Source organism: Triturus cristatus, chromosome 8, assembly GCF_964204655.1.
Source record: "Triturus cristatus chromosome 8, aTriCri1.1, whole genome shotgun sequence".
NCBI classification, from domain to species: Eukaryota; Metazoa; Chordata; class Amphibia; order Caudata; family Salamandridae; genus Triturus; species Triturus cristatus.
In genome coordinates this window covers 1,428,182,598-1,428,208,938 of record NC_140591.1, presented here as the reverse complement: position 1 = coordinate 1,428,208,938, position 26,341 = coordinate 1,428,182,598, and the positions used below count along the sequence as shown (strand labels likewise).

The window sequence follows — 26,341 nt, the reverse complement described above, 5'->3', positions numbered from 1 at the left end:
CGGGGGCAGAGCAGGAGAGGAGGCGAGGTACTGAGGAGTGCGTTGGGACCGGATGCTGCGGGCTGGAAGGCCGCTCGGCCCTGCTCCTCTATATGTGTGACCCCCCCCAGGTCTGAGTGTGCGGGGCCTGCTGGAGCCGCGACTGGGACGATTTGAGACTTTTCCTGCCATTGGCCCCGGTAGCAGAGTCGGGCTGGTGGTGGAGGGTGAAGCGCCACGGACAAGGCTGCCTAGCTGACTAGCACTGCGGAAATTGCCCGAGCCCCGTCTGCGACTTGGGGGCTGGCTGCTCTGCTCCCCCCTCATTCCCCCCCGAGACCATAACCACTGGAGGCCCCTCTCACGTGGTGCAAAGGATTGAGGGACACTCATGAAGCCCCGGAGACCCGACTGGAAACCACTGTTGGAGACACGAGTTTGAAGTGGGGAGACCTGTGAGGAGGGAGGGGCGAGTGGATGGTGATTCGGTTGGCCCTAGGAGCCACTGTGCTTTATTACTCTGCTGAGGGAGTTGATATCCGCTGGCGCTGTGCCCCGCTGCCTGGCTGGGGCCCTGCACACTCTAGAGGAAGGACTACCCCCCCACTGGTCCATACTTGAAGTGTATAGTCATGCAGAACTAATCCTAGGAGCGGGATTGTAACCCCTATAGGACCAACTGCGGGGATGCCCTGCCAGGAGGCCAGGTGGTATCGCTGGGCAATGGGGAGGAACCGGACTCAGGCAGTAGAGGGACAGCAGAGTACCGACCCCCCCTCCATAATACCAGACCGGGCTAGCGGACCCACCTCGCAGGGGACAACCCTGATTGACCACACGGAGGGCACGCCAGATAAACTGGACCTCATCCTGCAGGAGATACGGGACTCAAGGGCCGCAAGGGAGCTGCAAATGGGTACGCTGACTACGGGATTGACATCGTTGAAGGCGGACCATGCCAAACTGGCTGATACAGTTAAAGACCATGGCCAATCCCTTGCGGACCTCGTCCCTACGGTGGCGGACCACTCCTCCTCCCTGCAGCAGCTCCAGCAGCAGGTTACCTCGCTCATGGACCGAGTGGATGATGCGGAGGGCAGAAACCGACGCAACAACATCCGCGTTATAGGCCTGCCGGAATGCTGTGAGGGGAGTAGGGCGGCTGACTTCATGGAAACATGGTTCCGGGAACATGTGGCCCAGGAGGGACTCTCTTCCTACTTCTGCGTTGAAAGGGTGCACAGAATACCGGCAGGACAACCCAGACCTGGAGCGCCGCCCCGACCTCTGATTGTCAAAATACTCAATTACAGAGACCGCGACATGCTCTTGCAGAAGGCTAGAGAACAGACGCTAATCCAGTACGAAAACCACCGTGTCTCTCTATACCCGGACTACACTGTGATGGTACAAAGACAGAGGTCTTCCTATCAGGCGGTAAAGAAAAAGCTACAGGCTGCACAACTCAAGTATGCCCTCCTATATCCCGCCCGACTGAAGGTGATGCATGACAAGAAGACCCATTTCTTCGAAAGCCCGGCAGACGTGGAAGAGTGGATGGAGGTCAAGTGCATCGGTTCTAGCCAAGCTGCTCTCCCGGAGGGCTCCTCCCAGGATTCGGAAATGCTGCCGAAGCGGACCTCTAGGAGAACACAGGGCGCTAACCGAGGGAAAGGCGGAGCGGGACCCTCACGAGAACAGCAGCGGAGGGACCAGGAAGGGGCGCTGACAGGGGCCGGCTCCTTCCGCGAAGATTTGAACAAGACTGCCACGGACTCAGAGGATAGTACGGTTCATTCAGACTCTGACCATAGTATCATACTCTTCCCCACCATCACACCGAGAGCAGCAGATGACCTGATTGATGAATATGGTGAGAAGCTGGGGCACCGACACTTGAGACTCCTACTAGTGACTTTGCTATACGGCTCACTGTGTGAATTGGTATACTGACGGGGCCAGTTATTGTGGGGGAAGTTGGTGGCCGTAGGCTCTGCCACCGTATTCACAATGTTGTGTGCCACCTAGAGCTTAAGATGTTTGCTGGGGTACTATGTGATATATAATGTTATTCTAACTATGCTGATGTTAGCGCCCCACCTACCCTGCAGTACACTTCCCCCCCCCCGGGAGACAGGGTACCGTCGAGCCATTGAGTCTTAGGCCATTTGAGGACCATGTTTGGATATAGGGTTGGCTACCTCCCTCATGGCGTATGCACCGTTATTTGTTATGTACCATTTGTGCACCATTGTTGGGCCCAGCACGGTTTAGGCGTTGTGCCAAGTTTTGTTCAAGTTGTTGGGGAAAAGGGAATCCTGGTCAGTACTGCCTCGCTAGTGTCACGCGGAGTTGAGCTCTGCATCTGCATGGGACCATGACGGGGACTGCTGCCATAATAGGGTCGTACAACTTGCTTACATGGAGCGTGAGGGGCCTGGGGGCAATACAGAAAAGACATCGCATACACGCATTCCTCCTCAGACGTAAGACACAAATAGCATTCCTTCAAGAGTCTCACCTCACTGACTCCGAAACGCAGAAAATTAGGGAAAAATGGAGGGGTACCATCTATTCCACTGATTATTCCGCTTTCGCTAGAGGGGCGACAATCTGGGTACGACATGGGGTTCCCTTTGTTGCACTTGAACGCCCGATAGATGATCAGGGACGGTACATACTGGTGAAGGGCACACTTGATGGCTCTCTGGTGGTCCTTGGGAATATCTTTGCCCCTAATTTTGATCAAGACCGTTTTCTAGGTAGGCTGAGTGGGGTCTTGGCTGACTGGGACGGGATTCCATGGGTGCTGGGAAGGGATTGGAATGCGGTGCTGGATGTTGGCCTGAATAGATCACATCCCCCTCTGCACGGTACAACCGCTGGTAAGATCGCGGACCAATTCACTACATGGGCAAGTGGGTGGACACTCTCGGACGCGTGGCGCTGTCTCTACCCAACACATAAGGAATACTCCTTCTATTCCCCTGTGCATGGCCTTCATACCAGACTCGACAGGTTCCTCTGTTCCAGTTCACTTCTCGCGAAGTTACACAGCTCCACATATTTGGCTAAGGCCTTTTCCGACCATAGTCCCCTAGAGCTCATACTTCAATGGGGCATGATACCTACTCCGGTGCCTACCTGGAAATTGCACCCACACCTGCTCAAAGACGCCCCATTTCGCGCGACACTCTCCAACACCATTGCCAATTACCTAGCCGAAAATTGGAACACTGCGACATCACGCCTGGTTGAATGGGATGCGCTGAAGGTAGTGATCAGAGGGGCGACGATAGGACAGTTGGTGGGGGCTCGACAAGAAACCCACCAGAGGCTGCGGGATAATGAGAGCAGGTTACACGTCCTGGAGAGGGAGGTGGTATTAGACCCTGCCAAGCGAGAACGGTTACAATCCACTCACATAGACCACGCGGAAACACCTGGAGACGTTGTGGACAATAGACTACAGAGCATTCCTGCAGCGTAAACATGTGGAGACAGACAGGGCTGGTACCCTGCTTGCCCGCATGGTTAGAGACAGACCCGACCCGCCAATCATATCTAGTATACGCACTATGGCGGGCCATGTAGTCTACACACAAGCCGAAATAAATACTGCCTTTCGTGATCACTTGGAAAAACTCTATGCACCCCCCCCCCTTGGTGGACGGCTCTCTCATTGCCGACTTCTTTCAAGACCTCCCCTTCCCGACCCTCTCGGAGGAAGTACAGAAAAACATAGACGGTCCAATTACTCAACAGGAGATCCGTGCCGCGATTAAAGGTTTAAATCGTAATAAAACACCGGGTTTGGACGGACTCCCTGTTGAGTTCTACCTTACATACGCGGAGTCCTTGGTGCCTACCCTAGAGACCGTCTATAAGACGGGCCTGGAGACAGGCCGATTACCGGATTGTACGATGCAGGCACTGGTCATGTCTATACCCAAGCCGGGACGGTTTGGACATGTCAAATTATAGACCCCTCTCTATGTTAGCCACTGAATACAAAATACTGAGTAAGGCCCTCGCCAACCGCATACAACCGCACCTCCCCGCACTTATCCACAGTGATCAGTGCGGTTTTCTTCCAAACCAAGCACTTCACTTAACACTAGACGGTTGCACGCAGAAATGGCGGCTACCCCAAAGGCCCACCGCCAAGCCGGATGTATTGCACTGGACCTTAGGCAGGCATTTGATTCCCTATCATGGGATTTCATGTTTGCAACGTTGCGACGCTTTGGGTTTCCGGACACATATTTAAAATGGGTCCGCTTATTGTACACGTCCCCGACGGCCAGGGCCCGCACGGGCTGCTGTATCTCTGATGCATATAGTATCCATCGTGGCACAAGACAGGGATGTCCTCTGTCCCCCTTGTTGTTTGTGCTGGCATTAGAACCGTTGGCCCTGGCTCTTCAAAGATCGGCGGCCCAGCTTGGTATCTGCATCGATGGTGTGTACCATTTACTATCTATCTATGCAGACGACATGCTTTTATACTTGCGAGACCTCACGGATGATGTGACCCCCCTCCCGGATATATTTGCTATTTTTGAACGTCTATCGGGTCTGGCCATAAACCCCGACAAATCGACCAGTTACTTTTTCCAAAAAACAGTACACATTACTCATTTACAATTTGGCACTTACTCCTTTTCGGTGGCTCCCACTACCTTTAAATACCTCGGTATTCATGTTTATAGCACGCAGGAGGACCAGATAGAAGGTAATATCTAAAGGGCAATAACGGGGCTCCAGGCCAGTGTGGGCTGCTGATCTTCTTTGCCCCTCTCAGTAATGGGGTGGGTTACCATCACTAAGATGGTGATGCTGCCTCGTCTGCTATACTATTTTGTGAATTCGGAGACGGATACAGATAAGACGGATAAATCATCGGAAGCTTCAGCTGGGGATGCAGAGTGGCGGCCTGGGGATCCCCGACTTCCGAGGTCACTACTACGCTAGCCAACTCCAGTGGCTGTCATATTGGACCGCGGGGAGGAACTTAGGCGAGATTGGGTTCACACCGCAGAGGCTGGAAGAGGTGAACTACACAACCTGTTTTTGCCGAGGGCCCGTGTTTCACCCGATTGCCCCCCCTACTGTGGACTGCCCTGCTATGTTGGAAGAAGGCCTTGGCTTATACATCTGTGGCAACCCCATATGCTGGGAATTTACCTTTATTAGGCATGCTCACACCATAAGGGAGACTCACACGGACTAGAATCCAGGCTTGGACGGACAGCGGGATAGAAGAGGTGGGAGCCTTTTTTGGGGATAACACACTGATGGACCATGATTCCTTCTTGCAGGCCACTGGGGCGCCACCACGCCTCTCTCTACTACATGCCACTATCACGCACTACATTAGAGCCACTTGGGCCCCACAGGGGACTGAACACCCACAGCACACCCTATTACACCTCCTATACTACATGGGACCTGGAGGACATCTAGTGCGTTGGTGATACACTGGAGTTACGGGCACATGCAGTAATCGCTCTTACCTCCCTTAGGGAGCGACGGACTCCGGGTGGAGATTACAGACCACGCATGGCAATGTATTCTGGAGCATCCCAAAAAAGTGTTGCGTAATGCACGGCTTAAATTCATACAGGCCATAGTGTTGCATAGATCGTACCTAACGCCAAAGTGAATACACCGTATGTTCCCGGACTCCCCCCATAGCTGCCCCACATGTAGAGGAGATGAGGCAGGCTTCATCCACATGCTATGGTCCTGTCCTCGACTGCAGGGCTACTGGGAGGGGGTGCGACACCCCCTAGCTACAGTGACATAACTACCGGTCCCAGACGACGCCCTGACTTGCCTGGTGGGCCTTCGCAGGCGCTCCAAAGTGCAGAAGGTGCGGCTAAGGTTTGTGGAGCTTGCCCTCATCTTAGTAATTAGGGTGATTACTATGAGGTGGAAGTCCCCCAGATGCCCGGTGGTCACGGTGTGGCAGGCTGACGTGCTCCAATGGGGAAGGGCGGAGGGTGCGGCTCTCCGGAGGGAGGAGGAGAGAGGGCTGAGGAAGCAACACATCTCCCTAGACTGGGAGGCCACGCTGATTGCACTGGAAGCACTGGACCTGGCCCCCACACAAGATACCACGTCACTGTAAAGCAAAGGGTGTGAGTCCATCCGTGCCTGTACGGCCCGTGGAACAGAGATGATGTGATTCTGGCCTGTACATGGTACCCTTGAGAAGACGCTCATATAGTGACTCCCTGCTATCATGATCAAAGTGGCAGTTCGAGGAGAGGGTTAGGGTGGGATAGGAGAGTGGGAGGGGGAATAGTTGGGGGATTTTTCTATTGTCATTAGTTGAACCTAAAAAATGCACTATTTTGAATTATGTATACGACACTGCCTGTACATTAGTGGTTAGGAAAAGGGAACAGACTATCAATGCCCTTTGTACGACTCCCCTCTAACGCAAGATATGAGAAACCAGATTGCTATGTACAAATGCATGGGGATGTATATGGTGGGAGAAAAACAAAAGACTGTATTTGAACGCTTATATTTTGGAAGTACATGGCATACAGCGGTCACCAATAAAGTATGTTTAAAAAAAAAAGTGCTCTGAATAATTGAACTGCATTTCAGTTCTGGTGTCCTTTCATGTATGAAACTGTATGAATTATTATTTTCATTCTACCCACAATCTGCAAATTTGTGTTTGAAAGACTGATTGTTTTTGTGAGCTTTAGAATATGAGAATTGTTGGTTTTGACTAGGAACATACACAGTAGATCCATACCACACAAAAGAGAAAGTTTGAAAAGCAGTTATTGCTCCACTGTGGTGAATAATTTGGGGAAAATGCAGGGTTTGCTTTGTACTTTATCTGGAGAAGATGGGCGATTAGTTATGAGTGCTCATCACAAGGGGGATCATTGCTCCTGCTGCAGCTCACATCCTTGACACCGGACTTCAAATTGCAAGCCCCGTCAACAGGATCCTCAACATGAAGCATCAGGACTTTGCACACTAGCCTCTCTACACCTCGGAACCGAAGCATCGAGTTGACTGCACAATGCATCTTTGACACGGATCCACGTAAGAGCTCTGCAACCATGAGTAAAGTACTTTGGTTCAGCAGCCCTTACTGGGTCCTAATCTGCGTTCCATTAGCCTGAACATTTGATTTTGTCCTGGTCCGGTGGGACCATATATCTGAAACATCGCTTTTTTGTTGTTGTTGCTATTTGTACCTAAAAACTTCGGAATTCAATATCTCAAGTTCTACTTATTGGATTTTTGTCATTTCCATCTTGTTTTATTTATTAAATTAAGCTCTATTTTTTCTAAACTGTGTGGAATCTTTTTGTGTGATGTTTTCACTGTTTTACTGTTTGAAGTGTTGCACAAATACTGTACACATTGCCTCTAAAGTTAAGTCTGACTTCTCTGTGCCAAGCTACCAGAAGGTGAGCACAGGTTAACTTAGGGTTTGCCTGGCTGCTGCTTGACTAGGGCTCATACCCCACTCAATCAAAAATCCAATTTTTAACAATAAATAGTCTCTGTGTTATCAACAAGCTCTTCATACCATATTGCATAATTTGGACATACTAACAAGAAGTGTCTTCTTAAGTTGTCATATAAAATAAATGCAAATGTAAACATCTTTTTGAACCAATTAGGAAGACATATTTAACTCAGTATATTCCTATAAAGATATTACTCCAAGGACATATAATCAATGATGGGCAGCCAGGTGGGTTGGCTAGTTGACTGCTCACTGGTGTGATCTGCTGCATGATTTATTGTATAAAGACTGAGTGCTTAATTAATACTTTATTAATCTATTACAGTGCAGTTAGTTTGTTAGAACAATTTTCGGGCATTTGAAACGCGTATAACACTGAATTCGGTGTTAATAATACGTTACAGGATGAAAGCATGAGGAAAGGAGTTTTTGGAGGCAAAAAAGTTAAGCAGACCACATTTCAAAGATTTTGTAAAAACTTAATGCAAAACAATTTGAATTTTTGTAACAGAACACAATTAAACAATATGTACATTTTCAGCATTTCGAAACAATTATGAAATAAACTGCTAAATTGTCTCCAGTCTGAGCTGCCAGGGATGCTCTGTTCAGGTCCCTTGGCTACCCTGCAAGAGATACAATTAAAGTGAAATGCAACAAAGCGAAACAGGAGGAAGAATAAATTGTGTCTGTGCCTACAGCATTGCTTTAGAGTAGACTAACTGCAAAAACAGTAAATGATGACATCTGCAGACATCTGCATCTTCTAGTGCTCGGGAGTACAGATCCTTAACAAGGTACTTAAAACGTGTTCTAGATGAAATAAAGTAACATATCTTTATTTTTCTAATTATCGAATAGATATGGGTTACAAATGCTACACTATGAGATTGACTTGAGTTTATTTTTTTTGTATTTTTTCTGCAACCCGGCCACTACCTCCTTCCTTAGCATTATATGAACTGTATTATTTTTAATATAATGTATTTCATGATGAATTCGGGAAGCTTGTTGACCTGTTTTCTCTTACAATCTCGATGTGCTACACATAAGAATCACATAGATAAAATACGAGTGTGATTATATGGCCCAAATGTTCCATTTCACAGAATGAAATCTGATAAGCGTAAAAAGCAATACTATTTTGAATTACTCCACCACGAATTTGAAGAAACGCACAGTAGCAAACCTACGGCAAAGAATTGCTAGTTTCTTGGCATTCACAAACTTCGTTTCAACCCTTTCCTTGCCGGGACACTGTTGGAGGTTTTCTCCAGCAAAGGGCTGGAGAAACTCCCTTGCCAGAGTGGGAAGGAAGACGGATCATACCCGCAAACTTGAAGGATGTGTAGAAGATGGAGTTTCTCCTTGGGCAAAAATGTTTTCCCCATGGAGAGAAAAAAAGAAACGTTTGCATTTACTGCGTTTCCCCAAGTCAGAGATGGAAATGATGTACAATTCTGCATTGGGGAGGTGGGAGCCCAGGGAGGATGTAATATAACATTTCCAGTAGTAGCCTGGAAACCTGCACCTTACCCCGTTTCCACGTATATCACTGGGAAAGTTGGTGAATTCTCTGAAGCTGTAAATCTGTACCTTTTCTACATGGAATGTTTAGGATATTCCAAAAGCAGTATATCTGCAACGACTTGTAGGAAACCACTATGATTGCAGATTTACAATTTGTGCTGTAATTGAAACCCATTTTACTTAAACGAGAGAGACAGATCTCAACATAATGCTACAGGCTTTAGTTTTAGTTTAATAAGGTCATGGCAATACATGTTTGCTTATCTGTATGCACACTTTTCTTTGACTCCCAAAATTTGATCACAATTTCCACCCCTACAACAGTGAACTGTTTCTTCAGATTTCAAGAACCCTCTTACGTAGGCTTACCATTACGTAATTCAAGGATTTTACTTCATTTTCTAATTCCATCCAAACAAAGATCACAACACTAGGGATTAAAATGGTACACTAACCTACATAACAACTTTACTAACCCCTCCGAAAATGTTATTCTACCAACACAAGTTATGTAAAGGTATAAACCCAAATCATTTTCAATATGAAGATATGTTATCCATTAAGTAGGATTTGTTGGGGACTTATAATATTCTAAACAACTTTTCTTTCTTACTTTATTTTTCAACCATACCATCCTATTCCCTTACCCACCCTTAATCCCTCATAACTCCTTATTACCCCATACTCTTACCCACCTTTATCCCTAAAGCACCTTTGCCACCAATACTTCTTCCCTCGCCTAAACCATAACAAAACCTTTACCACCATATACCTTACCCACCCCTCCACTTTTAAAACAGTGCTACCACCCTATTCCCTTACCATCCCTAAATCCTAAAAACACACTTACCACCCTTACCCACCCGATAATCCTAAAAATACCCTTACCACCCTATACTCTTACTCACCCCAAACCCTAAAAATACCCTTACCAACCTATACCCTTATCCACTCCTTAACCCTAAAAAGGCCCTTGCCAACCTATTCCCTTACCCACCCCTAAACCCTAAAAACACACTTACTACCCAATTCCCTTACCCACCTCTAAACCCTACATGTTAATGTAATATATATATCACCTACTGGTGGTCGCCAGTAGGTAGATATAGTCAGGACCTATTTTCCATAGGAAATCCGCAACATTCTATTTGGAATAACGTTGGTGCCGATTGGCGAACCTTCGCGAAATTTTCAAATCTTTTGGACAGCTCCGGTCCGCTCCTATCCTGAAAATTTCACGGTGATTCTCAAGTGGGGGCCGAGAAAAAAGGGGGGTCCCAAAACGCATTTTCCTCATGCATTTTCCCATAGGACCTGTTGACACAGCTACAGCCCGAACTGCTCAGTTCAGACTCGTGCCTTTTGCTTAAATGGTGTAAATCCGTTCAGTAGTTCCTGAGAAAATTAGGGTAAAAAAAGTTAGTGATATCTATGGCCTCGGAGGATCCGCGCACCCTCCCTGCACCCAGCGCGCACCCTGGCGGGCACGAGCTGTATTCTAATTGGCTGTCAACACTCCAGATCAGGAAGTGTTGGCAGCCATCTTGTGCCTCGGTAGAACCAAGGCACAAGAAACCTGACAAACAAAGGCGAAAAACGCGACAAGGGGGCAGGGTAGAAACACCCTGATCCCCTAGGCCTGCTCAGGGGGTCCCACAAGGATCCCCAGGGCCTAAAAAAGATTATTTTTTTTAAATCGGTGAGATTCGCGCAAATCCCGGGGGAATAATTTAAAAAAAAGTGTGGGGGTCCCAATCCCCCCACCACCCCCCGGGCCTTCATTTCAATGTATGCGGGGGGGCTCATGGCCCCCCCGCAGCCCCGGGGACCGCCACCCCCCGGGGCTTGTTTTAAAAAATAAAAAATAAACCCTGTGTGGGGGGCTTGACCCCCCCACACGCCCTGAGGACCGCCACCTCCCTGGGGCACTCAAGCACCGGGGACCACCACCCCCCAGGGCTTTAAATTAACTGGGGGGGGGGCCCTGGAGCCAATGATGGCCCTGGGGACCGCCACCCACCAGGGACGGCTCCTGCAGTGTCCCGGGGTGCCCACCCCCGGGACACTGCTGTTTGCAATGGCAGGGCAGGAGCCTCGCGGCTCCCACCCTGCCATTGCAAACTGCTTTGCTTCATTGAAGCCAGAGCAGGGAAATCTGCTCTTGCTTCAATGAAGCAAAGCAGATTACTTTTCCACATGGGGAGCAGCATGTTAGCTGCTCCCCGTGTGGAAAAGCAATGCCGGCTCCCGCAGGAGGGGCCCCGGGGGATGGGGTCCCCGGGGCCAAAATGGGCCACAGGAGGGGGGCAAGGCAGCCCCCCTCCAAAAAACAATTTTTTTTTAAAAAAGGGCCATGCCCCGGGGGATGGGGTCCCCGGGGCAAATTATGGCCTCGGGAGGGGGGCCACACGGCCCCCTTCCCGATTTTTTTTTTTTATAAAAAAAAAGAAATTGGGGGCAGGCCCTGGGGGATGGTGATTCTATGTGAAAAAAATGTTAAGTGTCAAGTTTTAAAATACAATAATATTCCTTAAAAATAACTACTGTAACCAACACGCTTTTACTCAACTTTTTACAGGAGATGTCCAAGGACTGAATCTAGGATCCAGTCCTGTGGTTAGAAAAGTAATCCATGAAGTAACTAATTGCATTTAACTAGAAATTCACATTGAGCTCAATGTTGCTTTGTGTTTGAAATTGTGTTGCCCATTGCAACAACTGTAACTACTGTACTTAAAAGTCTGTTGCCTATTTGCCAAGTATTTAAAGCTAAAGTAATTCATTCTGAGAAAGTATATTTTGTATTGTAATGTATAATGTAATTATAATGTAATTAAAAAAAAATATCTGAAAATAAATAGTTTAAAAAATGTAGTAAATCAGTATAAAAAAAATCTGTATAACAATTAATACATTAAAAATTGTCATTTACAAAACCTTTGAAATTCACTGAAAAAACCATAGGTTTCAGGCCTGATATAGTTAGGAATTAGCATTTAAAAAACCTTTGAAATTCAGTGAAAAATCTATAGGTTTGAGGCCTGATATAGTTAGGAATTAGCACTTAAAAAACCTTTGAAATTCACAGAAAACACCATAGGTTTCAGGCCTGATATAGTTAGGAATGAGCATTTAAAAAACCTTAGAAATTCACTGAAAAAATAATAGGTTTTAGGGGTGTTATAGTTAGCTGGACATTTCACTCGAACAAAACCATTGAAATTCCTCCGATATAGTTAGTTGTACTAACTACATCTCACGCGCCCGCAATCCAATGCTGATGATGTCACATATTACATCATTCATGACATGGTCAGTGACATCACTGATGACATCTCAAATGACATCACTGATGGCATCATCCATGTGACAATCAGATACACCTCATCATACACTAGTATAACCTTTCATCACTCACTGTAAAATATAGAGTGCCAGATTTAAAACCATTGACACACCAATACAAGTTTCTAAACACCCACTCAGTGATTCCTAGATCTATACACACATCTAATCACTTACCTATAGATTCACTCATACATGCTGTCAATGATCAATAGAACACTATCACTTATACACCTATATCGACATTACACACCAGCACACATCCTAATCACTTATGAAGTCATCCTACTCACTTATGCAAACAATGGATCATACTTACTTTTACTTAGCTATACACTTATGTAAACACCACTTCATCTATTCATATAGATAATAAATCATACTTAGTGTGTTATAAAACACTATTACATGTATACAGTTATCCATACAGTCACTCATACAATCACTGAGTCATATATATACTTATTTATATACAACAACTGACACATACACTGGCTTTTATTTTCCTAGTTTGTTGGACATGTACCATTGAGACATATATTGGCTCATCACCACACCCATAAAGATATTCACTCACCCAAACAACTGTTATAACATGTAGTTTTAACTTCATATACCTACTGAATCAACTATTCACACATCTTTGGACAGTCACACCCCCCCACTGAACCACACACACATTCACTCTCCCATACAAATACTCAGTTAACTAATCAATAAATAATATAGACTTTCACGTAGCTAGTAACCAACTGGTGCAGCAGTTTACACAACAACTTACACAGTGATACAGATATTCACAGTTTAGTCACTATCCAATATATTTAGTGAGACACTATAAATTAGTCAAGTAAACAGTCAATCACGCTGCTACTAAATCCTCCATCCAGATATTTATATTTATATATCCACTCATTCTTCAATGCAAATTGCTATATATATATAATACATATTTAAATAACGAACCAAACCACATTCACTGGATGATTTCATCAGTGATGTCATCAGTGATGTCATTTGAGATGTCATCAGTGATGTCACTGACCATGTCATGAATGATGTAATATGTGACATCATCAGCAGTGGATTGCGGGCGCACGAGATGTAGTTAGTACAACTAACTATATCGGAGGAATTTCAATGGTTTTGTTCGAGTGAAATGTCCAGCTAACTATAACACCCCTAAAACCTATTGTTTTTTCAGTGAATTTCTAAGGTTTTTTAAATGCTAATTCCTAACTATATCAGGCCTGAAACCTATGTTTTTTTCTGTGAATATATATATATATATATATACACATATATATTACCTACTGGCGGTCGCCAGTAGGTAGTTATAGTTAGGACCGTGTTTCCATAGGAAATCTCAAAATTCTATTTTGAATAACTTTGGCGCCGGTTGACGAATCCTCGCAAAATTTTCAAAACTAATGGGGCGTTCCGCTCAGCTCCTACCCTGAAAGTCTCGGGGTGATTCGTCAAGCGGGGGCTGAGAAAAAGGGGGGCTCCCAAAACACGTTTTCCCCATGGATTTTTCCATAGGGACTTTAGTCGCAGCTACAGCCCGAACGGCTGAACAGAATTACTTGAAATTTGGCAGAGAGGTAGCCATAAGGTCCATGAAGTGCCTTTTGCAGGTTTGGTGTAAATCTGTTCAGTATTTCCTGAGAAAATAGCATTTAAATCAATATATAAATCTATACGCGCGCAGCGTGCGCGCACTGAGCAAGCCCTGTGCGCGCACCCTGCCGTGCGCGAGCGCACATCTGATTGGTTGTTAGATGTCAGTAAACATTCGAATCGATGGAAATCAGGAAGCGCCGGCCGCCATTTTGTCTCTCGCAGTCTGAGGCAGTAAAAAACAAAGGGGGAGAACGTGTAAAGGGGACAGAGTGGGAGATATTGACCCACTAGGCATTGGCAGGGGGTCACAGTAGGACCTTGTAGGGCAAAAAAAAAGAATTATATTATTTAAAAAAATATCGCCGAGTGCGCGCACCCAGCGCGCACCCGAAAGAAACTTTTAACAAAAAAAATAAAAAAAAATCACAGTGAAGTGTTTAGATATTAGGTGGCTCTAAAAAGAGCCCTTGTGTTCATTGAGTGCTTTTTTTGGTAGTACCTACAAGTAAGTACCGATGCAGAGTCTTAAGTTCAAGAGGAAGACTCTGTTGCCTTCATCAGTGAAGTGTACACCATCTCCTCTATAAATGTCTTGCATGTTGTAACGCAAGTTGTTGTGGTATATAGAACCCATACCATAGTCTCTGAGGAAAGCAGAAATAGATTTGTTGACGTGCTTCCTTGCTTTGTCAATCTGCGGACAATGTTGGTTGGACCAGTTCCACTTTTGCCTTTGGCATATATTAGAATATACAAAGGCAGTTTGTGGAAAAAGTGACATCAATTGCACAAAGGTGTCCTTAACAAGCATTTCCAGACCTACCCCAGTTAAAGTGCCTAGGGCATTTCCACCACAGTGCACAATAATAAGGTTAGGCTGTGGGAGATGTAGAAAGGTTTTCACCAAAGGCATTAATTGGTGCCACTTTAACCCTCTCTGACCAATCCATTTAATGTCTACATTTGGCAAAGCAAGGTCTCTCATCATACCTCTTTTTACTGCATACTTTTCACTCCAGACGACATAGCTGTGACCTACAATCCACACTGTGAACATCTTCCAAGGAGATCTGGATGCAGTCAGGATGTGTCTTTCAGCAGAATGGCAATATGAAAAGAAAGACAGTTGAAAAAAGGAGGCATACATATTTTTTTTTAACAAAAAGAACTGATTGGCTGATTCAAACTATTTTAAAGTTAAAACTAGGCTGTCTGTATACATTTTTAGAAGCATGTTTTGTATTGGTTATGAAAAATGTGTTGCAACTGAACATTACTTTGGATTTGCTGAGAGGTTTGACAGGTCAAGCACTCTTGTTCTTTGGTTTTGAAACATTGTGTGCTGAACTTTTGACCTCTCTGCACACACCAGTGTTCCATGACCTGTTGCTATGGCAGCAGGCAGAAGTTATGTTGGGGGAAGGGTTCAGTTGGAAAAAGGTTGAAAATGACAACCAATAAAAAAGTGTGATTCCATTTGAAAAAATGTGGGAAGGAATGTGATTTGGAGTTAACATGTATATGTGTGAAAAAAGAGAGGGAAACTGTGTCCATTAACTGGTTCTGCTGAGAGGAGAGAGGTGTTCAGCTCAGAGATTCTGGTCTGATAAACTGCTGTGTGACTGCCACATTTCTTTCACAACTAACTAATTTTAAAGGTGAGTTAAGAGTTTGAGAGGGGGTGTTTGTGGATAATTTCGATATTAAAAAAAATTGTGATTATTTGTTTAAAGTTGTGATTTACATTTTGTGTTTTGGGAGATATTTAACTGTCTTGAATATGTAAAATATTATGGAGTATGTTTTCACCATAAGTTAAGGTGTACTGGTAACAATGAGGAATAATATTTTGTGCCTACTCTCAAACCATGAGTCTGTGTGCAGAGAGGAATTGTTGACAGAGATTTAATTTGTGTTGCTGTTGAAAAGTAAGACTTGCACCTGAAAGAAAAGGAAAGCTTATTTTTAATTGTGATGGTTAGGATTTAGCAGAAATCACTTTGAAAGAAATGAGAGGCAAATGCCAACACATTTGAAATTAGCATGGTAGATTTTCGTTCTACATTAAAAGTTGTGAATTACATTTTATGTTGTGGAAGATATGTATCTGTCTTGAACATGTTAGATATTTTGGAGTATGTCTTCCCCAGAATCAAAGGTGTGCTGAAACTATGCCTTGTTACATACATCCCAGCAGTCTTCATGCATTTCTCTTGCACCAGACAAAAAACAGTCTCTGTGTGCTGTTTCAGATAGCACTGTGTAACGCAAACACATTCAACGTCACCAAGGCACATTTCCTTTGCTCTAGTGTAGTCACTCACCCAGATTGCACATGCTCATGGTATGAAGTAGCTGTTAGGACATGACCTCTTTTCTGCCTCTGTGATCTACAAGGAAAATGTGTCAGGCTGGAACAGTAATTATCACTTGCTCTACCACAGTAGTAAATGTGCTTTGAAATTGCCAATCAAATTCTGTTTTCTGATTAGAAGCACACCATGAGGCTGTGTGCACACAGGAATTGTGGCCAAAGATGTAATTTGTGTTGCAGTTGTTCTGTAAAACATGCACTTGCAGGAAAGGGACAGCTTGTTTTCCTCAAATGTGGTGGTTAGCAGTCAGCAGAAATCACTAAATCGCAAATGAGAGGCAAAAGCTAAAACATTTGAAACCAACAGGGTAGATTTTCCTTTCAAAATAGCAAAGGCACAGGTAGTTGCCATATGTTTAAAACTGAAAATAACCCTTAGCACACATGCACTGTTACATACATCCCAGCAGTCTTCATGCAGTTTTGGAAGTCTCTTTGCTCATCTGTCTTGCACCAGACAATACACAGTCTCCAGAAACACACTCTTGGCACACACGCAGCAGCTTCTCCAACACTCCCATGCGTAGTACTCAGCTCTGTGTGCTGTTTCAGATAGCACTGTGTAACGCAAACACATTCAACGTCACCAAGGCTCATTTTCTTTGTTCTAGTGTAGTCACTCACCCAGATTGCACATGCTCATGGTATGAAGTAGCTGATAGGACATGTGCTCTTTTCTGCCTTTGTGATCTACAAGGAAAATGTGTCAGGTTGTAACAGTAATTATCACTTGCTCTACCACAGTAGTAAATGTGCTTTAAAATTGACAATCAAATTCTGTTTTCTGCTTAGAAGCACACCATGAGGCTGTGTGCGCACAGGAATTGTGTCCAGAGATGTAATTTGTGTTGCAGTTGTTCTGTAAAACATGCACTTGCAGGAAAGGGACAGCTTGTTTTCTTCAAATGTGGTGGTTAGCAGTCAGCAGAAATCACTAAATCGCAAATGAGAGGCAAAAGCTAAAACATTTGAAACCAACAGGGTAGATTTTCCTTTCAAAATAGCAAAGGCACAGGTAGTTGCCATATGTTCAAAACTGAAAATAACCCTTAGCACACATGCACTGTTACATACATCCCAGCAGTCTTCATGCATTTTTGGAAGTCTCTTTGCTCATCTGTCTTGCACCAGACATTACACAGTCTCCAGAAACACACTCTTGGCACACACGCAGCAGCTTCTCCAACACTCCCATGCGTAGTACTCAGCTCTGTGTGCTGTTTCAGATAGCACTGTGTAACTCAAACACATTCAACGTCACCAAGGCACATTTCCTTTGCTCTAGTGTAGTCACTCACCCAGATTGCACATGCTCATGGTATGAAGTAGCTGATAGGACATGTGCTCTTTTCTGCCTCTGTGATCTACAAGGAAAATGTGTCAGGCTGTAACAGTAATTATCACTTGCTCTACCACAGTAGTAAATGTGCTTTGAAATTGCCAATCAAATTCTGTTTTCTGCTTAGAAGCACACCATGAGGCTGTGTGCGCACAGGAATTGTGGCCAGAGATGTAATTTGTGTTGCAGTTGTTCTGTAAAACATGCACTTGCAGGAAAGGGACAGCTTGTTTTCTTCAAATGTGGTGGTTAGCAGTCAGCAGAAATCACTAAATCGCAAAAGAGAGGCAAAAGCTAAAACATTTGAAACCAACAGGGTAGATTTTCCTTTCAAAATAGCAAAGGCACAGGTAGTTGCCATAGGTTCAAAACTGAAAATAACCCTTAGCACACATGCACTGTTACATACATCCCAGCAGTCTTCATGCAGTTTTGGAAGTCTCTTTGCTCATCTGTCTTGCACCAGACAATACACAGTCTCCAGAAACACACTCTTGGCACACACGCAGAAGTTTCTCCAACACTCCCATGTGTAGTACTCAGCTCTGTGTGGTGTTTCAGATAGCACTGTGTAACGCAAACACATTCAACGTTACCAAGGCACATTTCCTTTGCTCTAGTGTAGTCACTCACCCAGATTGCACATGCTCATGGTATGAAGTAGCTGTTAGGACATGTGCTCTTTTCTGCCTCTGTGATCTACAAGGAAAATGTGTCAGGCAGTAACAGTAATTATCACTTGCTCTACCACAGTAGTAAATGTGCTTTGAAATTGCCAATCAAATTCTGTTTTCTGCTTAGAAGCACACCATGAGGCTGTGTGCGCACAGGAATTGTGGCCAGAGATGTAATTTGTGTTGCAGTTGTTCTGTAAAACATGCACTTGCAGCAAAGGGACAGCTTGTTTTCTTCAAATGTGGTGGTTAGCAGTCAGCAGAAATCACTAAATCGCAAATGAGAGGCAAAAGCTAAAAATTTGAAACCAACAGGGTAGATTATCCTTTCAAAATAGCAAAGGCACAGGTAGTTGCCATATGTTCAAAACTGAAAATAACCCTTAGCACACATGCACTGTTACATACATCCCAGCAGTCTTCATGCAGTTTTGGAAGTCTCTTTGCTCATCTGTCTTGCACCAGACTATACACAGTCTCCAGAAACACACTCTTGGCACACATGCAGCAGCTTCTCCAACACTCCCATGCATAGTACTCAGCTCTGTGTGATGTTTCAGATAACAGTGTGCAACGCAAAAACATAAAAACATCATCAAGGCCTCATTTTCTTTGCTCTAGTCTAATCACTCACCCTGTAACACATGGTCATGGTCTCAAGGAGCTGTTAGGACAGTTGCTGTTTTCTGTCTCTCTAAATGATAAGGAAAATGTGTCAGGCTGTAACAGTAATTTGGTACTATCCAGGAACACTGTTTTGTGCCTAAAAACACAGCATGAGTCTGTGTGCATACAGGAATTGTGGGCAGAGATTTAATTTGTGAAGTTGTTGTTCTGAAAGAATTGCTGTCCCAGGAAAGGGGCAGCCTGTGTTATGTGCCTAAAATGATGGCATGAGTCTGTGTGCGCACAGGAATTGTGGGCAGAGATTTAATTTATGAAGTTGTTGTTCAGTAAGAATTGCAGTCCCAGGAAAGGGGCAGCCTGTGTTATGTGCCTAAAATGACGGCATGAGTCTGTGTGCGCACAGGAATTGTGGGCAGAGATTTAATTTGTGAAGTTGTTGTTCAGTAAGAATTGCAGTCCCAGGAAAGGGGCAGCCTGTTTTCTTTACTCAAATTATCCCTTAGCACACATGCACTGTTACATACATCCCTGCAGTCTTCATGCAGTTCTGGAAGTCTCCTTGCTCATCTCTCTTGCATCAGAGAATACACAGTCTCCAGAAACACACTCTTGGCACACATGCAGCAGCTTCTCCAACACTCCCATGCGTAGTACTCAGCTCTGTGTGATGTTTCAGATAGCACTGTGTAACGCAAACACATTCAACGTCACTAAGGCTTATTTCCTTTGCTGTAGTCTAATCACTCACCCAGGTTGCACATGCTCATGGTATGAAGTAGCTGTTAGGAAATGTGCTCTTATCTGCCTCTCTAAATGATAAGGAAAATGTGTCAGGCTGTAACAGTAATTTGGTACTATCCAGGAACACTGTTTTGTGCCTAAAATCACAGCATGAGTCTGTGTGTATACAGGAATTGTGGGCAGAGATTTAATTTGTGAAGTTGTTGTTCTAAAAGAATTGCAGTCCCAGGAAAGGGGCAGCCTGTGTTATGTGCCTAAAATGACGGCATGAGTCTGTGTGCGTACAGGAATTGTGGGCAGAGATTTAATTTATTAAGTTGTTGTTCTGAAAGAATTGCAGTCCCAGGAAAGGGGCAGCCTGTTTTCTAAACTCAAATTATCCCTTAGCACACATGCACTGTTACATACATCCCTGCAGTCTTCATGCAGTTCTGGAAGTGTCCTTGCTCATCTCTCTTGCACCAGAGAATACACAGTCTCCAGAAACACACTCTTGGCACACATGCAGCAGCTTCTCCAACACTCCCATGTGTAGTACTCAGCTCTGTGTGATGTTTCAGATAGCAGTGTGTAATGCAAACACATAAAAACATCATCAAGGCCTCATTTTCTTTGCTGTAGTGTAGTCACTCACCCAGATTGCACATGCTCATGGTATGAAGTAGCTGATAGGACATGTGCTCTTTTCTGCCTCTGTGATCTACAAGGAAAATGTGTCAGGCTGTAACAGCAATTATCACTTGCTCTACCACAGTAGTAAATGTGCATTTAAATTGCCAATCAAATATTGTTTTCTGCCTAGAATCACACCATGAGGCTGTGTGCGCACAGGAATTGTGGGGAGAGATTTAAAGTGTGTTGCAGTTGTTCTGAAAGACTTGCACTTGCAGGAAAGGGGCAGCTTGTTTTTTTCAACTGTGGTGGTTAGCACTCTGCACAAATCAGTAAATCACAAATGAGAGGCAAATGGTAAAACATTTGAAATTAATGAAAAGCTTAAAAAATATTTTAATGAATTATCATTACAAAAAGGAATTTTTAAGTTTCTTGCAGGTATTGCTGAGCAACAGTGAAAAAATAAAAAAATGCCTTTAAGGACAAGAAAGAGGAAAGAAAAGCAACAACAAGTATATCTGGACAAAACTGGGGAAAAGAAAATAGGAGGAAAAGCTTGTGATGGAAAAAAGAAAAACTCTACTGGTAAGAAAACTAAAGTTTTCTTTAAAAATATCTTCAAAAAAAATGAAAATGGCAAAAATAAATGTAAAACAAACAGTGTTTTATGTACAAAGCAACAACAGAGTCAACAGCAAAAAACAAAAGCTAATGTACAATCAGAAGTAAGTAAAACTGATTTAACACGAAAATTAGATTTTAAAAACATTCGTCGAAAAATGTTTCAGAGAAGAGTGATGTTAAATTTGCTAAGGATGTGAAAAAATATAAGAAAAAATCAAAATTTATTAAGAAATTTTTTTTTATAGAAAATATTGTAAGTAAGGCTTTGGAAATAAAAAGAAAACTTTTTATTCTAATTTTGAATAGGATGCGTAGATTAGATAAATTAGTCAATGCAATGAAGTCACAAAGCAAAAGGAAAAGAGAAGTGAAAAAAAGTAACTTTTGTAAAGTGTTCTTGGGAGAATGGAAGCACAGTTCAAGTACTGAACCATTTTTTAATGAAGAGAGTTATCTTCAAAGTAATAGTTTGTTGCATGCAGTTGACACCAATGGTAGAGCATATGAAGTTAAGGATGGTTGTGTGATGGAAAAAGAGAAAATGGTCCCAAGAAATGAGGAAGAAGTAATGGCTGCGGAGGCTATGGGGAGACGTCTAAAAGCCCCAGTGTACACTTGGAACTGTAGTAGTATTTGTACTGTGCGTCAGGAATCTATTGATAAATTACGTGACTTTCTAAGAGAATATAGTAAAAAGAGTGTAAAACAGAAGATGAAGGTGCTTCAAACACTAGATCCATGCAGAGTGAGAGAGAATACTGGTTTGCAAGGACATTCTCTGGCTTGTCTTTCTAGAAAAGTGTGTAAAAGTGTTTTTCATCATGTTATGATGCTGGCTGTTCATCATACTGAAATGAGAAAGTTTGTGAGAACATTGTATTTTGCTAAAAGTCCAGCAGTAAAGTTAAATGAATTAAATAATGCTCTGTTCCGTGGATCTGTATCAGATGTAGTGAAGGTTACCGATGAGATTCAGTTTTGTTACTTTGGTCCAGAACAAGAAAGTGCAGAAAAGGACACAGTTAATGAGGAAAATGAGGAACAGAATGTAGAACTCATTATTACTAAACATTTTGAGGATGAAATGACAAAATTTACTATCATCTCTAATGAAAGACCAAATATTACTTGTATTTGTTGCCGCAGAAGCCATTATAAAATTCAAACAAAGAATGTTGATCTGTATAAAAAAAGTGAAAATGAAGATAATTATAAGTGGAAGGATTGGGTGAAGATCAGCGTATTTGTAAATACTGTTATAATAAGTTAGAAGAAAATAGAATGCCGACCAGAGCTGTACATAATAATTTAGAATTGGATGCTATTCCTGCCGAACTTTCTGATTTAAATATATATGAGTCTATACTCAGTCAATGTGTTCATCCGTTCCAGACCATAGTACGTATGGAGCCCAAAACTGGTAAATTACCTCCTTCAGATTTACTGAGAGGTTTAAAAGGAAGAGTGGTGTATTTGCCATTGGATTTGAAAAAAAATATGGAAACTATTGATGCAGATACTTTGGAAACTGAACCATTAATTATTCTGGTTAATGGTGTACCTACAAAGAATAAGAAGATTTGGCAGGAGCTGGTGGATGTGCGAAAAGTACAAAGAGCAAATTTGTATTTGAAAAGGAATAACAAATGGTATGAATCAATTTATATAGAAGAAGAAGAAGAAGAAGATTTACAAGAAGACACAGAAACACCAACTGGACAAATTGAAAAAGTGGACAAGTCAAAAGAAGAAGAAATTTATGAACATTTTAGCATACATCCTCTTCATTCAAAAGAAGTTATGGGAGACACTATTGATCTGTTTCAGATGAAGAAAGCAAAAGGAACTCCCGTGAGTGTATGGGAGAAGAGCTTGGAAGCTCGATGTTTTCCTCAGCTGTTTCCTACAGGAAAAGGTGGACGATACGATGAACGCCCAGAACAGATTCCAGCTTCTGAGTATCGGACTACAAGACTATATGCTGAAGATTCAAGATTTCGTCAAAGTATTCCTTATTTGTTTCATCTTTTATTTGAAAGCGACTTGTCTGCATTATCTTATGCAGTAAATCACATTTTAAAAAGTGGAGTACATCTACATAATGTGTCTGCTAAGGATTTTATGGAGAAAGTGCAGCACCGAGATGATCATTTGGAAACACAATTGATCAATCCGATGGCTTGTCAGCGTGGGACAAATGAATATTGGTACCGACGCCATGGAGAATTAAAATGCATGTTACGGAATTTAGGAACTCCTACATGGTTCATAACCCTAAGCTGTGCCGAGTACGCTTGGGATGATTTATTGGATTTTCTACGAGAGGCAAATTCAAACATTAAAAAACATTGAATACAAGACAGCAGGAGAACTATGCTCATTGGATCCGGTTAATGTTTGCAGATATTTCAATCATAGATTTGAGGCTATGATGTCCTTCATCTGCAATAAAAAAAATCCACCTCTTGGAGAAGTAGTGGATTTCTTTTGGAGAAAAGAGTGCCAAGCAAGAGGTGCTCCTCATATTCATATGCTGTTGTGGATCAAGGATGCCCCAAAATTTGGAACAGATGCTGATGAAGCAGTGTTATCTTTCATTGAAGAATATGCAACATGTGATATACCTAAAAGCACAGAAGAGAAAAAGTTAAAAGAGCAAGTTTTACGTTTCCAAAGTCATCGGTGTGGAAAATACTGTCGACGGAAGTACAAGACCAAAGATAAATTCTACACAAAGTGTTGATTTGGATTTCCTAGACCTGTTCTTTCAAAAGGAAGAGTCAACAGTTTTATGTCAGCTGTGCGACATACTATAACCAGAAAATCTCCCAAAAATACATACAACCTAAGAAGAAAAGAAGTGTCAAAATTTATAAATGACTACAACCCAGTCATTTTAACCATGTGGAATGCTAACATGGATATTCAGTATGTGGCAGACAATTCTATTGCTGTTGCTCGGTATGTCACATCTTACATCACTAAATCTGAGAAAACAGAATTGAAGGAAATGTGGGAAGAGATTTCTCACGAGAAGACTGTCAGTAAGAAGCTGTACAGTTTCAGTTTAAAGATGTTATCGCATCGAGAAATTGGATCCTACGAATGCTCAGATAGGTTATCATCTGCAAGTCTTTACTCGAAATCCAGGAGAATAATTTAGGTCAGTTTAGGCCTTGCAGGAATGCGAAATCGGGTACTGAAATCTGTTGGAGAAATTGAATATTTGGCCGAGAATGACCCAGAAAGTACAGATATTTTGAAAACAAACATGTTGGACACATGTTACCCAAAAAGAAGTCATCATCTTGAGAACATGTGTCTCTATGAAGTGCTGCAGAACTACATTTTTTCACGAAAAGCCACAGAAGACATCAACAATGGAAAATATAAAGTCATTGGTGAGGAAGGATGTTTGGTGAAGCAAACAAAAGGAAGTTTGATAAATCACAGGAAGCTGAGTTGCGACACTACTGACAAAAAGGAATTTTACTACTTGGCTCTTTTACAGCTGTTTAAACCATGGCGTTCAGAGGATGAACTACTGGGAGAATTTCAAAGCTATGAAGATTCTTTTAATGCTAGCAAAGACAGCATAGAATGCAGTACTTTCACAACTTATGTCCAAATGTTAAATGAAGAAAATGAACAGGAAGCAAAAATTGCAGCTGAAGTAGCTAGAGACAGTTCTCAAGACAGCCAAAGTTCTGGAACACTTAGTCAAGATCCCCTAGGACAACCAATCGTAGAAAATGAAGCAGCAGTAGCCATGACTGAAGTAGAAACGGCTATGAATCAAGCACAGGAAGATTCAATAGACTTACTAAATCTGGAACAACAACTGAATGAAGAACAAAAACAAATTTATGAAGAAGTCACCAAAATAATTGATCATGGATTACTACATGAAAAAAAACAGTGCTCATGCACATCATTTGAACCAATCAGGATGTATGTGAGTGGACAAGCTGGAACTGGTAAAAGTTTCTTAATAAAAGTCATCAGAAGCTACCTACAGCAAAAAACAGCTTCAAATTTGTCTTGTGTGGTAACTGCTCCAACTGGGTTAGCAGCCTATAACATAAAAGGAATTACCTTACATCGCTTGCTAATGTTACCAGTGGAGCATGAGAACAAAATAGAATATCACAAGCTAACTGGAGAAGCATGCTTCGAAGTTTCAAGAGTGTTGAAGAAGATGCAAGTTCTCATTATTGATGAGGTGAGCATGGTATCAAACTTAATGCTTGCCTTTGTGCATTTAAGAATGCAACAAATTCTTAAGAGAGACTATGACGTGTTATTTGGAGGTAAACACGTCATAGTTTTTGGAGATCTTTTACAGCTCACTCCAGTTAAAGGACAACCCGTGTTTAATACTGTCACACATGAAGACACGAAGAAGTCATTAGGAAGCATTGGTAATGCGAATATTTGGTCATTCTTTGAGTACAAAGAACTCACTACCAATATGAGACAAGCAAACGATGAAGATTATGCAAGTATTCTGAAAGATATCAGAATTGGACTACTCACAGAAGTTGGCAAAAAAGCATTACAGAGTAGGATGCTACATAATTTATTTCCAAATGAAGAAATAGTTGCAGAGAAAATATACAAGAACATTGCTGAAAAAAATACTATAATCTGCTTAATGCCAACACTACGTGAGTGCTCAATATTCAATGAGGAACTTTTGAAATTGGAAAAGGAAGAGATTAAGAAAATGGAAGCAGAGGACAAAATTCAGCATGAAAGAATTACTATTACATTAACAGGCAAACTGAAAAATAAATTGGATTCACTAGAGAAGAACATTTCCAAAACAGCTGGATTAGAAAAAAATCTATATGTTTGCATGAATTGTCGAGTGATTTTAAGGAGAAATTTGGATGTAGAAAAAGGTTTAGTGAATGGAGCTATGGGAAGAGTTGTGGGTTTTATTAATTACCAGAAAAAAGTTGGAATTGAATGTTTAAAAATAAAATTTGATCAGATAGAAGAAGTTAAAGACATTTGTCGTTGTTCAGTTTGTTTCATGCTTGTGAAAGACTTATATGTGCGTAGAAAGCAGTTTCCATTTTCTCTAGCATATGCTGTAACTATTCACAAGTCTCAAGGATTGACTGTAGATAGTGCTTTTGTAAACATTGGTTCTACTGTGTTCAAAGAAGGTACGGCATATGTTGCTCTGTCACGAGTAAAAACATTATCTGGTTTATTTATGATAGACTTTGATGACTCAAAAGTTAGTGCTGATACAAACTGTGTAAAGGAGTATAATAGATTAAGAAGAAGCTATGCTCCTCATTTAGGTCAGTATCCTGTGATTGAAAAACATGTTGTTTCTCGGAAAAGGAGAA

General features: G+C 42.6%; 1 protein-coding gene across 1 annotated transcript in view; it reads right to left on the bottom strand.

The window, feature by feature from the left end:
* Positions 1-26,341, bottom strand: part of DLG2 (discs large MAGUK scaffold protein 2) — a 4,361,751-nt gene that overhangs the window by 3,822,381 nt on the left and 513,029 nt on the right. The gene's annotated exons all lie outside the window — the stretch shown is intronic.